We start from the raw sequence: 14,530 nt of genomic DNA on the forward strand, positions 1-14,530 counted from the left end.
GTGCCTAAACATACAGTACATCTAGCAAAAGAGGAAAGTGTAGCCATTTAGACACCTTTGCCAACGCACATATTCAGAAAGGTGTTCTACAGTATGGGTTGATGCTTGAGTCCTTAGAAGTTCCAATGGTGGGGTCCTTTAATGTTCAGTTGCAGTTTCTTTTTGAATCTATATCTCTGTGACAACATTGATTGAGGGACCTAATTGGTCGGAACTTTCGATGGCTTTTCGATGCTTTAAATCTGAAAGATCTGAGATGCTGCTGCTTGAGGGTCTCACTTAAGATGGGGCACAAATGTCTGAACTACTGCAAACACACTTCATCACTGTAATGTGGAAGAGAAACTTAGGTAGGCTACACCTTAAACTTAATGGAACGAGGGAGGGATTTTAGCTCCTCTCATGGTAGTGACTGGACTGCCAACAGGGTCGTTTGAAATGGGGCGCCTCATAACCTGGTCTGCATTATTCAGACGTCTACGTAAAACTTGAAGTGCCATGTCGGACCAGAACTCTTAATTCATCTTAGTAGTAGCAGATGTCTTGAAAAATGTCTATAAAGAATACAGGGGGTAATCTTGCACTACAGGGGAATATACTTACAATTAAGCCTAACTGTCTGGCATGTGTAATAATTGTATAAAAAAAAAAAAAAAAAAAAAAAAACGGAAGATGCTCGATTTAGTGGATTTTAAAATTTATAAATTAACACCAACTTAAAATCAAGCAGACATATATAAATAAAATAGATATAAATTCTAGTATACAATTTACACCCAGATTTTTTGGAATGCATAGCTTAATGAAACAGGAAAACCACTGAATACTTCATGCGGTCATCAAAGTCAACACTGTGGAAGTCGTATTTGCATGAAGTCATGAGCATCGAAGGATGTTAATGTGAGATGAAATCAAACTTGCAATACACAGGAACTCTAAACCCAAAATCAAAACAGCAAGATACTATGTTATGGGCGAGACCATTCAAACAATTCTTGGTCTACCATTCTACCAGCAACTCGGGACTATGAACCTTAACCTACATACCCTAGTGCAGACAATTTAAAAAAGCAAGAGGAAGAGAAATAAGATAGAATAGAGTTCCCAAATGTACCCTCAAGCAAGAGAACTCTACGCCAAGACAGTGAAAGACCATGGTAAAGAGGCTATGGCACTACCCAAGATTAGAGAATAATGATTTGGTTTTGGAGTGTCCTTCTCCTAGAAGAGCTGCTTACCATAGCTAGAGTCTCTTCTACCCTTACCAAAAGGAAAGCACCCACTTAACAATTACTTTCCAGTAGCTAACCCCTTGAGCGAAGAAGAATGGTTTGGTGATCTCAATGTTATCAGGTTTATGATGACAGAGAAGAATGTGGAAAGAGTAGGCCAGATTATTCGGTGTATGTGTAGGTAAAGGAAAAACAGGCCGTACCCACAGAGGTATCCAGGGTAATACTATCTGACCAGTCAAAGTGCCCAATAACTCTCTAATGGTAGTAACTCAACGGGTGGCTGGTACCTTGGCCAACCTACTACCTATACCCAAACAAAGGAGCCTCGGGTGATGCCTCTACTAGATCTTCTCAAAACTCAACACCAATGCAGAATACTGAAGTATCCCACCCATTCAAGACTCCCTTTAGTCAGTGCTGCTGAACAAGACTGCCCTTTTGAACTTAACATGAGCAGGGATATCTTCCAATCCATAATAGATGAAATGCTAGAGGGATTATCATGTGTTGCCAGCATCACCAATGACATGGTAGTATCTGGCAAGACACAGCCTTGAAATTCCTTGACTGAGCAACAGAATATGGATTCAGCTTGAGTTCCTCAAAATACTGCATATCACAAAGTGAGATAACTTTCTTTCAGAACCAATACTCGAATGCCAGTATCCTACTAGACCCAAACAAAATAACAAACCATAACATGTCCGTGTCTGAGTCAAAAGGCGTTCGGTGCGTTCTGGGCCTCATGATCTACCAGAGCCTATATATCCCCTACTTCACAAACTAATCCCAGCCTCATCGTGGCCTGCTGAAGGAAGACATTCCATTCCTTTGGGAACGGGACCATGAAAATGTGCTTCTAGAACTTAAAAGACCAGGTTCCATTCAGTAGTGCAACAGGGCATTACGACCACACAAAACCTTTCACCCTGGAAATTGGTGCATCTATGAAAGACCTAGGAGCAGCCCTGACACAAATTATGCAATTGCATAATCCATAAAATTTTTCTCCCCAAAACAAGCTAGCTACAGCAACACTGAGAGAGGGTCCTTGGTATTGGTATTCGGCATTCGAAGATTTAGTAAGTACTTGTAGAGTGAGAGGTTCAGTGTCGTTACAGACCATAACCCCCAATCAGCACCTGGGAGCAACCCCTGGCAAGCACACCATTACACCTTAAACGGCTCTTTTTAAAGCTATATGGATACGATACGAAACACACAAATCTTCACAGATGACCCTTTCTGATGCTCTATCCAGGCTCCCAAATTCCATGAATAAGAAAGAAATCAGTCTGGACACGAGAGTAGATGTCCTATACTTCGATGACATTGACGCCAAACTGAATCGCCTAAACCAAATCAGGGAAAAACTATCATGGATCCGATGCTTGTACACGATCAAAGAATGTCACCTGGATATTCGTCCTTCTTCATAAAGGATGGTGTTACCATCAAAGGAAGATAAGTGGTGATTTCCATGCCAGTGCAGGCAGTCATCCCCCTTATCATATTTTCAATTATTACTTATACATAAGAAAATTTTACTTTGAGCCAGTACCCCTTCAGTTAGTTTATGACCCGACCATAGATAAGTGGTATTGGTAGTTTAGAACTGATCTGGCCTAGTTTCAAGAAAGCTCGAGATGACTTGTATTTAAACTTTAGATCCGTGAAAAAACCACATACTATCACCAAGGATCTACATCAGGCACCTTCAGCCCTTTTAATCTTTATTCCCATTATAGGCTGCTTAAGAAAGAAAACCTGTGGCAGTAATTCTATCCTTCTGGAAGCGTTTTGAACCTTGTAGATGCTGTCTGAATAAAAATCTGACATTAATTTTAGTCATCTGGAAGCGTTTTAAACGTTATACAGGCAGTTTGAGCAAAGATCTGGCTGCGATTTTAGTCTTCTGGAAGCGTTTTAGACGTTATAGATGCAGTCAGAACAAGGATATGGCAGTAATTTTACCAGAGAAAATGACATACGCTGACAAAATTAAGGAAAAAAATCCGCTGATTATGAAATCACAAAACACAACTAAAATTATTGAAAGAAAATACGTGGTTGAACAGGTACTTAAAGACATTCCATGTTAGCAACTAAGTTGCAAGCAATTTACACTCCGATATCTGATCACTATTCCTTTTCATTACAGGTGTTTTTTTTATGAATTTTTCCTACCAAATGTATAAACAATCTTTTTTGGGGGGCCAACTATATATAATGTAATCTTTAAAACCCTGTAGAGTGGTAGTGGTGTTAATGAACCTCACATAGTGCACTGTAGGCTACTCAAAAGTTTTTGCAACGGCTAGTCGCTCCTTAGTAATAATTGATTTATATATAACTTTGCTTCCATTCTCCCTTCCTTTTTTCCTTCTTCCTACCTAATCTCTTAATTTTCACTTCAGAGCATAATGTGTAGATGAATTCTTCCAGATACCAACCTCCAGGTGGTTCTGTTTCCTGATTCTCAATGGATTCTGAAGAGGCATGAGTCAAGAGAAGCAATGTTCTCGGATATCTTCATCTCCAACATTTGTCGTGAGACACAGTCTTTGGTACTCAGCAATGGGACCTGGGTTCTCTAAAAAGCATCGCTGTGACGGAGGAGTTATCTTGTATTCCACTTGTAAAGAAGAGATGGAGAGGGAGATGAAATTGGAGTGCCAGGCTACATTCTGACTCTTGTACAAAAACTAGTGTGGAAGCCCTTCCTCTGTTGAGAATGAATCGTGATATACGAAATATTATGCAGTGCACCCATTCTATTGATGACGCCGAGGCTCATGAGTAGTTTACTTACTTTACTTACTTTTACGGGTTTATTTCTCGCCCTCCATCAAACACTAAAGGTCTGTTCAGGCAGGCCTTGGTGTGTGAAAAAATAATTTCTTTCCAGTTAATATTTTGCTCTGTATCGTTGTCAGTTATTTCGCTAGCATTTGTATTCAGGCTTAATAGTTTTCAGGTCACTATTATAACACTTTCTAAAAAGATAAGTCTTCAGGTTTTTCTTGAAAGCTGCCACAATATTGCTATTCTTGACATCGAGTGGAAGGTCGTTAAAGAGTCTCGGTACAGCATAACTGAACGTTTTTCCTCCTATTGCATGATTCACACTAATTTCGAATAGTCTATGTGGGTCATCAGCATGTCTAACTCTTACAGCGGCGCTGGTAGCTTCAGGGTAGGGGACCAAGCAATCACGAAGATATTTAGGCTTATCACTTGTAAGTGCTTTGTGAGTCAACAAGCAAATTTTAAATTCAATTCTAGCCTTAACAGGTAACCAATGTAGATCGATCAATGCAGGAGTTATTCTCTCCCTTAGTTTAATGCCTTTTATCAGTCTAGCCGCCCGGTTTTGCACATTTTGAAGCTTTCTTAGTAGTGTATTGGGCAATTTGTAGTACAGAGAATTGCAATAATCAAGCCTTGATATTACATGACTCATCACTAAAATTTTTGTACTGCCCTCTGTTAAATATTTTCTAATAAATGCTATGTTTCTCAGGTGATAGTTACACACTTTCACTGTGTTCACAATTTGGTCCCTCATTGACAAATTACAATCTATCAGTACACGCAAATTTTTCACAACAGGCACAATCCCAACATCAGCCTCACCAATTTTTATACTTTGAATTAACTGGTAATTCTTCAAAGCCACCTTTATGCCAAAGAACATACATTCTGTTTTATCATCATTTAATTTGAGCTTTTTCCTCTGCATCCATGTTTTTATTTCAGTCATTATCTCATCAATTTTCTTCTCTGTATCTTGTGTTGTTGAAATTGAGAGGTAAAACTGAGTATCATCTGCATATAGTTTAAAACCCACTTTTTGTTTTTTCAAGATGTGTGATAGCTCGATAGTATATATGTTAAACAAGATAGGGCCCAGAACACTACCCTGTGGTACACCCTTCATAAGAATTCTCTCATTGGATCGGTTTCCAGAAACTTCTACAATAGTCTTCCTTTTCACTAAGTAACTTCGCAAAAATTTCAGTGCTTCCTCAGTCACTCCAATAGACTTTAAGTCGTCAAGTAAGTACTCGTGCACAACAGTGTCAAAAGCAGCACTAAGATCTAACATAATCAAAATTCCACACTTTCCCCCATCAAGAAGACCTATCATATCATTCATTATTGAGCATAAAGTAGTTTCTGTAGAATGATTAGCTCTGTAGGCCGATTGATTTTCCGGGAATACCTCTAACTCATCAATATGCGCCCATAATTGCTCACTTATGACTTTTTCAATAAGCTTTGACATGTAGGATAAATTTGAAATGGGCCTATATGATGTATAAAATATATATTTAAATATATATTCCTAAAATATTTTGTTAAAAGTTTATGGATATTTTGGGTGGTTAAAGATTTACCTATCTTTTAGGTCTGGCTCAAGGTGGAGTGGAAAGGTTGGGACAGGAGTACATCTGCCAATGCTTCTAGGTTTGCTTTACCAGAAGCAATCGCTACTCCAAGTGAACTAGCATCAACTGACAACCAACTATATATAATAAATTTGTCAAGATTATTTAAAATCTACGGATGTTAGTTTCTGTATTACAAATAAATATTTTGTTATAACACGGTCGTTTGTCCTAAGTCATTTTTTTCTGCTCATGGCGACCGTGACAGGATTGAGGATGTTGGTTGTTAAGAGTTGCTGCTGGTTTGCTTCCAAGCTAGTCAGACGAGGTGTAATTTATCATTTATATTTCCTTGGGTAAATTTTAAGATTACGTATATTTCCATTGCCGTTTTGACTTTATTAGGCTTTTATGTTCTTACTGAAACTGGTATCAAGATGACTGAGTTATTGATTAAATCACGAAAATATGTTAGAAAGTCTGTTACTGAAATTTACAATAAGAAGGATCAGTTTTCATCATATAGTGATATTGAACGTTCTACACTGAAACTGAGGCTTGAAGAGCATTTCACGAAATTATCTGACTTAGATTCTAAAATACAAAATTCAAAGTTTTCTACTGAATGTGATGAAGCTGCTTTGTTAGTTGAGCTTGATGCATGTGAACAGTACAAAACTAAAATTCAAGAGAGCATCTCTACTTTACAAAATATACCTCAGGTTCGGCATCTGCCTATAGATAATCAGTCACATCAGTCCTTGTTAAAGAGTCCTCATGCTCCTTTACCAACCTTCAATAGTACTGAAGGCGAAGATCTTGGGAAGTTTTTTGTAGAATTTGAACAAACCCTTTCAAAGTTTAAGTTCCCAGAATATGATAAGTTATTGTTGTTAAAACAGCAGGTAAAGGGAAGAGCTCTTACATTAATTAACACTTTGGATGTTCAAAGTCAGAGTTATGCTGATGCAAAAGCTTTGCTAGAGAAGGCTTTAGGCTCAAGAAAAGTTCAAATTTTTAATACCATAAAGCAAATCTCTTCAATAAGACTTTCAGATGATGATGATCCTTTTGAATATATAGGGAAAGTAAGCAATTTAGTAGCAAGCGTTAAGACCTTAAATGTTGATGTTGACATGTTTCTTCAGTTCTTCTTCTGGAAAGGCTTAAATGAGAAATTTAAGTGTCATATGACTGCCATAACTAACAAAATTAGGCCATCTCTTGCAGAGATTAGGGATAATTTCTTTGATGCTAGTGAGAGATATTTACGAGGTAAAAAATGTAAGAAAGTAGAGAAACAAAAGTCTGACACTACTAGCTTTGCTGCAAAGGTTTCTTTTGACTCTAAAGTAGGTAAATGCAGCATTTGTAGTAAATTAGGCAAAGATCCAAGTCCTTTTTTGATTAAATGTCCTAACTTTGTATCTAGCAAAGATAAAAGAAAAAAATTGGAGGAACTGGGTGCTTGCTCAAAATGTGGCTATCCAAGTCATATATTATCAGAATGCAGATTCAGATTTAATTCCAGATATAAAAACTGCAAGGGCTGGCATATGTCATTTTTGTGTCCCGATGAAAAAGGTGCTACCAGTATTAAAGAAAATCCAAATTCCGAAAAGAAAAAATGTAAAGCCAGTAACAGTACAGATAGTTAGAAACTCTGAGAGTGGTAATGGAGATGTTGTTGGTAGTTCAAGCAGTAGTGTTGCTGCTATAACTGAAGTTTTAAATTGTGAGGTTGAGGGATATACAATTTTGCCAACTTTTAATATTTCCATTAAAGGTACCAATTTCAGGATCCTTAAAGACACTGGATGTCAAGCAAATTACATTGAAGAAAATTTGGCTCAAGATTTAAATTTGAAAGTTGTAAATAATGGAGTTTCTTTAACCATTAATGGTATTAATTCCTCTAAGAGTTATAAGACTAAACAAGTTGAAATTGAGTTGCCAATTGGTAGCAATAGTTACATAGTATATGCATTTTGTCTTCCCTCAATTGATGTTTCATTGCAGTTACCTGGGTTAAATGAAGTAGTCAGTGGGTTTGTTTCAAAGGGATACAAGCTAGCAGATCGGGGATTGTTAAATTCTACAGATAGGATAGACAATATTAAATTTATATTAGGATCAGAGTCCTTGCATTGTATCCCTGAAAAGGATATAGTATTTGGGAAATCCAATGACTCCATTTATTCTGATACATGCTTGGGTATATTATTAAAGGGAGACATTAATAAATTAAAGAGCAATTTAAGATTCTTGAAGCCTTGTTCTTCCATGAAGTCAAATGTGCAACATATGTTAAAAGCTGTAAATGTACTTCCAACAGGGACGAAAGAGAACGTTTCAGTAGAATCTTCATCTTTAAATGACCTGGAGACTTCTAACACATATGAGTTGTTTGATGATGATGGTCAGATAATAGAATCTGAGTTGAATAGGGCTACAAATGAATGCTTAGAACTCTCTTGTAAATATTATGTTGGGGAAGACAGAGGTCAATATCATGAAGATAATGTAGAACTGAATGACAGGCTTATAGAGTGTGCTTTAGAAGAAACCCATAGGACTGCTGATGGAAGATTGTGTATGCCACTGTTATGGAACCCGAAAGTTAGTCATCTACTAGGCCGCAACTACAATTTAGCCAAATCAGTGTTGAAAACCCTTACATCTAAATTAGAAAAATTACCTGATAAGTTAGCCTTAGTAAATGACACCTTTAAGACTCGGGAGACATTAGGCATCATTAAGGAGACTATGACCAAAGCCATTGATTACCCCATAGGAATTGTTAAAGAGCTGACCAAGAATATTTACGATGAAGTTACTGGGGCTAAATTAATGTTAGGTAAAAGTCGAAGATTTGTCAAGCGTCATGTGACAAGCCTGATTCCTTGAATGTCAAGTGACCATTGACAGCATGGCTAAAACTTAAGAAAAATTTTTCACTGTTTCACAGGAAGACATTTAATCTGTATATATTATTAGTTAAGTTTATTTTGTTTTAAAATTTATTTTCCATTGACTTTTCAGATGAAAATTCAATCCCTCCCCTCGGAGTGTATAAAATATATATTTAAATATATATTCCTAAAATATTTTGTTAAAAGTTTATGGATATTTTGTGTGGTTAAAGATTTACCTATCTTTTAGGTCTGGCTCAAGGTGGAGTGGAAAGCTTGGGACAGGAGTACATCTGCCAATGCTTCTAGGTTTGCTTTACCAGAAGCAATCGCTACTCCAAGTGAACTAGCATCAACTGACAACCAACTATATATAATAAATTTGTCAAGATTATTTAAAATCTACAGATGTTAGTTTCTGTATTACAAATAAATATTTTGTTATAACACGGTCGTTTGTCCTAAGTCATTTTTTCTGCTCATATGAATTTAGATCGTTTACATCACCTTTCCCTTTGTAAATTGGTTTGATCAACGCAGTTTTTTCACAGCTAGGAAAACAGGATTGTGATATACTTAGGTTAATTATGTTCAGGTAAATATTATATACAACTTGCTTGTTTGGAGCTTCACTTATTGAACTGTTTGGGAAAGGGTCGTTTCCACAATATGTATATTCATCTCTCTCATAACCTTTAACAAGTCGCACATATTTATTTCCTTAAATTTTATTAACTTCTTTCCCTCCTTCACTGGCATAGCTGACTGTCCTTCCAAGTGATTTTGGGGGAAACCTCTATAGATTTTATCAATTTTTTCATTAAAGAATATAGCAAAATTCTCTGCACAAACATTGTCAGGCAAGACATATTTTTTCTTTAATCCCATCAAATCATCAAGGTTTTTGTGAAAGTCCTTCATGTTATTGGTTTTTTTTACATTCGCCGTTGTAGAATTTTCTTTTTGTTTTTTCTAACAGGATGTTATAGTCATTTCTGGCCTTATTATATAGATTTCTGGCTGTTAAGGATTTGACTCTTTTCCATCTACCTTCCATCTTACGTCTGTGTCTTTTTGCCTTTAATAGCTCACTATTATACCATCTAACATTTTCGCGTACAACTATTTGTTTGTTCTTTATGGGACACATGGTATCGTACATTTTTCCAAAATTGTCGTTGTATTTCTTGGTATAACACCCAACACATTCTATGTCTACCATATGTTCACATTGTGTGTTCACACAAGACATTTGCGCTACACTAGCTTCAATAAAATTCTCAGCATCAAAATTTTCCCGTTCCCTATATGTGATCCATTTTTTCAATACTCTGGTGCAATTTATATTAACATCAAAGGTGATGAGTTTATGTGTTTTTGAGATCTCAAAGTCTGGTTCCACTTCAAGGTGTTTTATTAGGTCTGAGTCTTTTCCACATATGACCAAGTCGAGTGTATGACCACCTACTGACGTTGATACCAAAACACTGTTTATTAAATTAAACATCTCAAATACTTCCTTGAGTTCTTTAGCCTTATTATCATTTTCATCATCTACCCAACAATTGAAGTCTCCACCAATTAATGTATTTTTAATATCGTCCACCACACCCACAAGAATACTAAATTCTTCAATGAATTTCCTCATATTACTCCCTGGTGGTCTATAATCTATATAATGATATTATATTCAATACCTTATTGTTTCTTGTCAGTTTTAAACAGATATATTCAAACGTTTCAAATACTATTTCATTCATGATAGAAACCCTAGAGAAGGTTTTCGACACAAAGACACCCACTCCTCCTCCAGTTTTGTCCTTTCTTGGTACGTGGTAGAAATCGTGAGTACACGGCGTCATCTCCTGAATCTTTGAGTTATCACTAATATTTCCCTGCAACCAAGTTTCCGTTAATAAGCATAAATCTAATTCCATTTCGTTAATAAGATTTCTAATCTTTATGGTTTTATTCCCCACCGATTGAATATTTATCAGACCACACTTAACCAATGGGCTAGACTCCATGATCGGTTCTATTTTTTATCCTGGTAAGCTCCTCCTTGTATACTTTACAGTTATCGTCATATGTCTTATGATTCGTATCATTGTAATTCCTCACTGTGCAGTTATGACACTTTAACGTATTTACAGTACAATCCGTGGTTCGATGATCCTGGCTACACTTGGCACATACCTGAGTCTTGCTACAAATTTCGGCAGTATGACCAAATTCCTGGCGTTTATAACACTGAAATACATTGTAGGAATCATAAATTTTACAGCATCCTCCAAGCGTGGTATATACTCTATCATCCCTTTTACGGAAGACTTTCCTGATAGTTGGACTACACTTTATAATGACGTGTGATTTACCGCTTTGTCTTGATTTAAACTTCCTGATCAGTTTAAAGTCCTCTTCATTTTCACATATATCATTCAACCATTCATTCTTCTCCATTATACTGGCAATTATATCATCTTCATTTTCATCAATATTGCAGACCTTGATCTTCGGTTTAAGTAGATCCTTTTTATCTACTTCTACCTTAATGTCATTCTTGACCTCTTCTAAGTCATTTTTAGCCTTTTCTAACCCAGTTTTATCCGCAAAATTAACTACCAAGTGGCCTTGTTTAGAGGTTTTGACCTGTTCGACATTCGTGGTTATCTTCTTCATGATAGTTTTCTTGATATCTGAAGCCTTCTTATTTTCCTCCGTAGATTTTATAACCAAAGTGTTTCTTGATTTCAACTTACTTGCATATGTGGTCTTGGTCACATTCTCTTGTTCGTATTCCATAAGTTTCTCTTTCAGCTCAACAATTTCTTGACGCATATCAGTGTATTGAGCAGTTATCATATCCATAAAACCAGACATCTGTTGTTGTACATTTACCTTCATCTCTTCTATGTTGATGCTTAGTCTCATCATGTCTTCCCTTGATTGTCTGGCCCATGAACCATTGGGATTTGCAGTCTCGACACATCTTGGACATTTATAAATGATGTTCCTGCTTTTTAAAAGAGTACTTGTACCATCCCTTAAATTAGAGCAAGCTTCTTCATCATGGTACCATCTTCGGCATTCATCGCATTGTATCCCATCAGCGACATAGGACTCACAGTGCACACATGCCATGATTGCCTAAGTCATCACATTCTTCATTAGCTGCTGCCATTATATTTTCCTTTTTTCCTTGGAGTACCGTGTCGATTTCAGTCACAAATAGATCGAAATCATTCACGGGATTAAGTTTTTCTTTTCGTTTTCTAGAGAAGGGCAAATTGAGTCGTTTATCAATGACTTTTCAAGTAGCCCCGCCCCAACACAAAAATGCTGGGTCAGGCCTTTCGCTACAGACCTCACATACAAGGAAACCACTGAATTTTAACACTATATTTCACTAATATCAATACTAGCAAACACCCACAAAGAGATTTTTCATAGTATAAACAATGAGATACACAATGAATTCCGTTTAAAGCCAGATTCGATACAGAGCATTGAAACACACGTCCACACCCAATCACTCCCAAATTAGGGGACGCATCTTATCTGATGCCCAGTGAAGGGTACAGGAAAGTCTGCTTCAGTTCATGGAGAGGAAAAAATGTTCAATGCTACTCCTGAGCCAAGGTCGATCTACAAAAGGAGAACGGTCTGAACTCTTAAGTATGCGATCTGGTTAAAAGCTGAATGTCAGCCTGTTATCACAGAAACTAGGAGGAGATTCTCGGCAAAGGAATATAGGGATACAGTACTAAATGTAAATCATTGCTGATTTAGTGAACCATGGGAGGAATTACTAAAGATTATAGAAGATTTGAAGGAAAACAGAAATGTAGGACTGAAAAGGAATATGAGGATACTGTTCAATGAAAATGCAAAAAACCTCCAAATAACGGTTATGAATGAATCTCTAGAGACCGAAATTAAAAGAAGGATAAACATGGATGGAGAGCTTTTGGTGAATAAAACAAGTTTATGTAAAGAAAAATGTCACTTTCTCTGAAAATAAAAGTATTTAATCAGATGGTTCTACTAGCATTAACCTCTGCATCAGAAACTCTGAGCCTTACTAAAGCCTTAGAACACAACCTAATCACAGCTCAAAGAGCTAAGGAAAGAATATTATGGGAATAACAATAAAAGACAAAAAAAGAGCAACACGAATACGAGGACAAACTAAAGTAGGAGGTATTCTAATAACATGAAAGAAAAAGAAATGGACATGGGCAGGACATGTAATGAGAATAACAGATGATAGGTGGCCAAAAAAAATATAACAGTCTGGGTCGCTAGAGATTGCAAAGGAAGCAGGGGTAGGAAGAGAAGGCGGTGGATTGACGAGCTAAGAAAATTTTGCGGTCATAAACTACAGACATAGACAGAGCATAAACAGACGCAAGTTAAATGTCCTGTCTGAGGCCTTTGTTTTGCAGTAAACTAGTCATGGCTGATAAAGTTGGTTTTGTTGTAGATTGCCTGGCTCTTATAGTCAGGCACAAGTTCTTGCACACTTGCAGCCCGTATGCGTTGGTTATTTATTTTTTTTTTTTTTGTGGGGGGGGGGGGTGTTATAGGTGGTTTAGGTTATGGGATAATCTGCGACTTTTATTTTTGGGTGACGGTTTGGGATAGGATGTGGGTCAAGGACGATCCGCAGCTTGCTGTTCTTGTTTAATAGGCACCCTATATCCTCTCTTTGGTCAAAGGAAAGGAAGAAGGTGACGGAAGGGAGGAAGCATCCTCCCTAAAAGAGCCCACTAACTCCCGTCGTTTAGTTGGAGAGGAGGGACAGCAGTAAGTCTCAATGAGCAGAAGGGCTTGGGAAGGAGTTTGGAAAGGTTTAGTTAGCGATATTGGTATAAAAGAAGTAAAAAAACTTCCTTAGTAGCTTGAACTTAAGTTTTAAGGATGGGCAATAGTATAAGTTCAGGCTGAGTAGGAGAAAGCTGAAAATGAGAAATTGGTTAGCGGATGTGAGTGATAGGGGAAGGGTGGAATAAAGGTTTCTGTACCGGAAAATACTAGAATAATAAAATTCTAACTATTTATTGTGGTCATTGAGACGTCTACTTGCTTTCAGATTTAATGTTTAGTTGGGAGGGATTCCTGAACTTCAGTAAAGAGAGAAGAGAGATTACAAGTGGGAGAGCTAAAAAGAGGTTAAGCATGGTTTAAGTTAGGTTACTTAAGTTCAAACTGGTGCTGGTATTACGTTTTCTAGGGAGAGGGTAGCTGCGGAGAAAGGCTGAGAATGTATCAACATTAGCAATAATGTGTTTTACAATTGCTGTACCGATTACAGGAATGTTGGGGGTTGAAATCCTGTCTTAGCAGGCCTGTTTCTTGACAATTCAATAGGTAGTGTTACAGAGGTTCGTCTGTTAGTTGCTGACAGTTGTTGCACAGTCTTTCTGGTCACTGTTGTGCTGCTGGGTCCTCGCCGATATCAATGATGATGCTTTGCCAGTTGCACAGATATCCCAGTCGCAGTCTGTAAATAATTACTGCAACTTGGCGGGGGATTTTTCTTGCAAGTAGATACGGGATTAAGTTTGTTGCTTCGATGTACCATTTGACTGATCTGAATCCATCAAGGAAGGCTCGCCTTACTTTGCTTGTCTTTTACAGGCTGCAAAAGGCTGCCATTTGATTCTTGATGGTTTTCATTGAAGGCTGAAGTTTGATACTGATTGTGTGGCACATTAGGATAGATTTGGCTAGGTGATCGGCTTCGTCATTGCCAGTGATTCCAGTGTGACTTGTGATCCAATTTAGGGTTATTTGCCTGTTGTTGCTTTGGTGAGCTAAGGCTAGGTACTGTATTGCTGTGATCCAGTTGACATTTTCAGTGGGCTCTTTGTTACTGAGAGCCAGAATGACTCTTCTCGAGTCTGTGTGGATTGTTGTATTTCCTTCAGGTAGACTGGCCGAGTGTTCTAGGACTTTGGCAATCGCCACTAGCTCGGTTTGTAGCGTGGAG

Source organism: Palaemon carinicauda, chromosome 1, assembly GCF_036898095.1.
Source record: "Palaemon carinicauda isolate YSFRI2023 chromosome 1, ASM3689809v2, whole genome shotgun sequence".
Taxonomy (NCBI): Eukaryota; Metazoa; Arthropoda; class Malacostraca; order Decapoda; family Palaemonidae; genus Palaemon; species Palaemon carinicauda.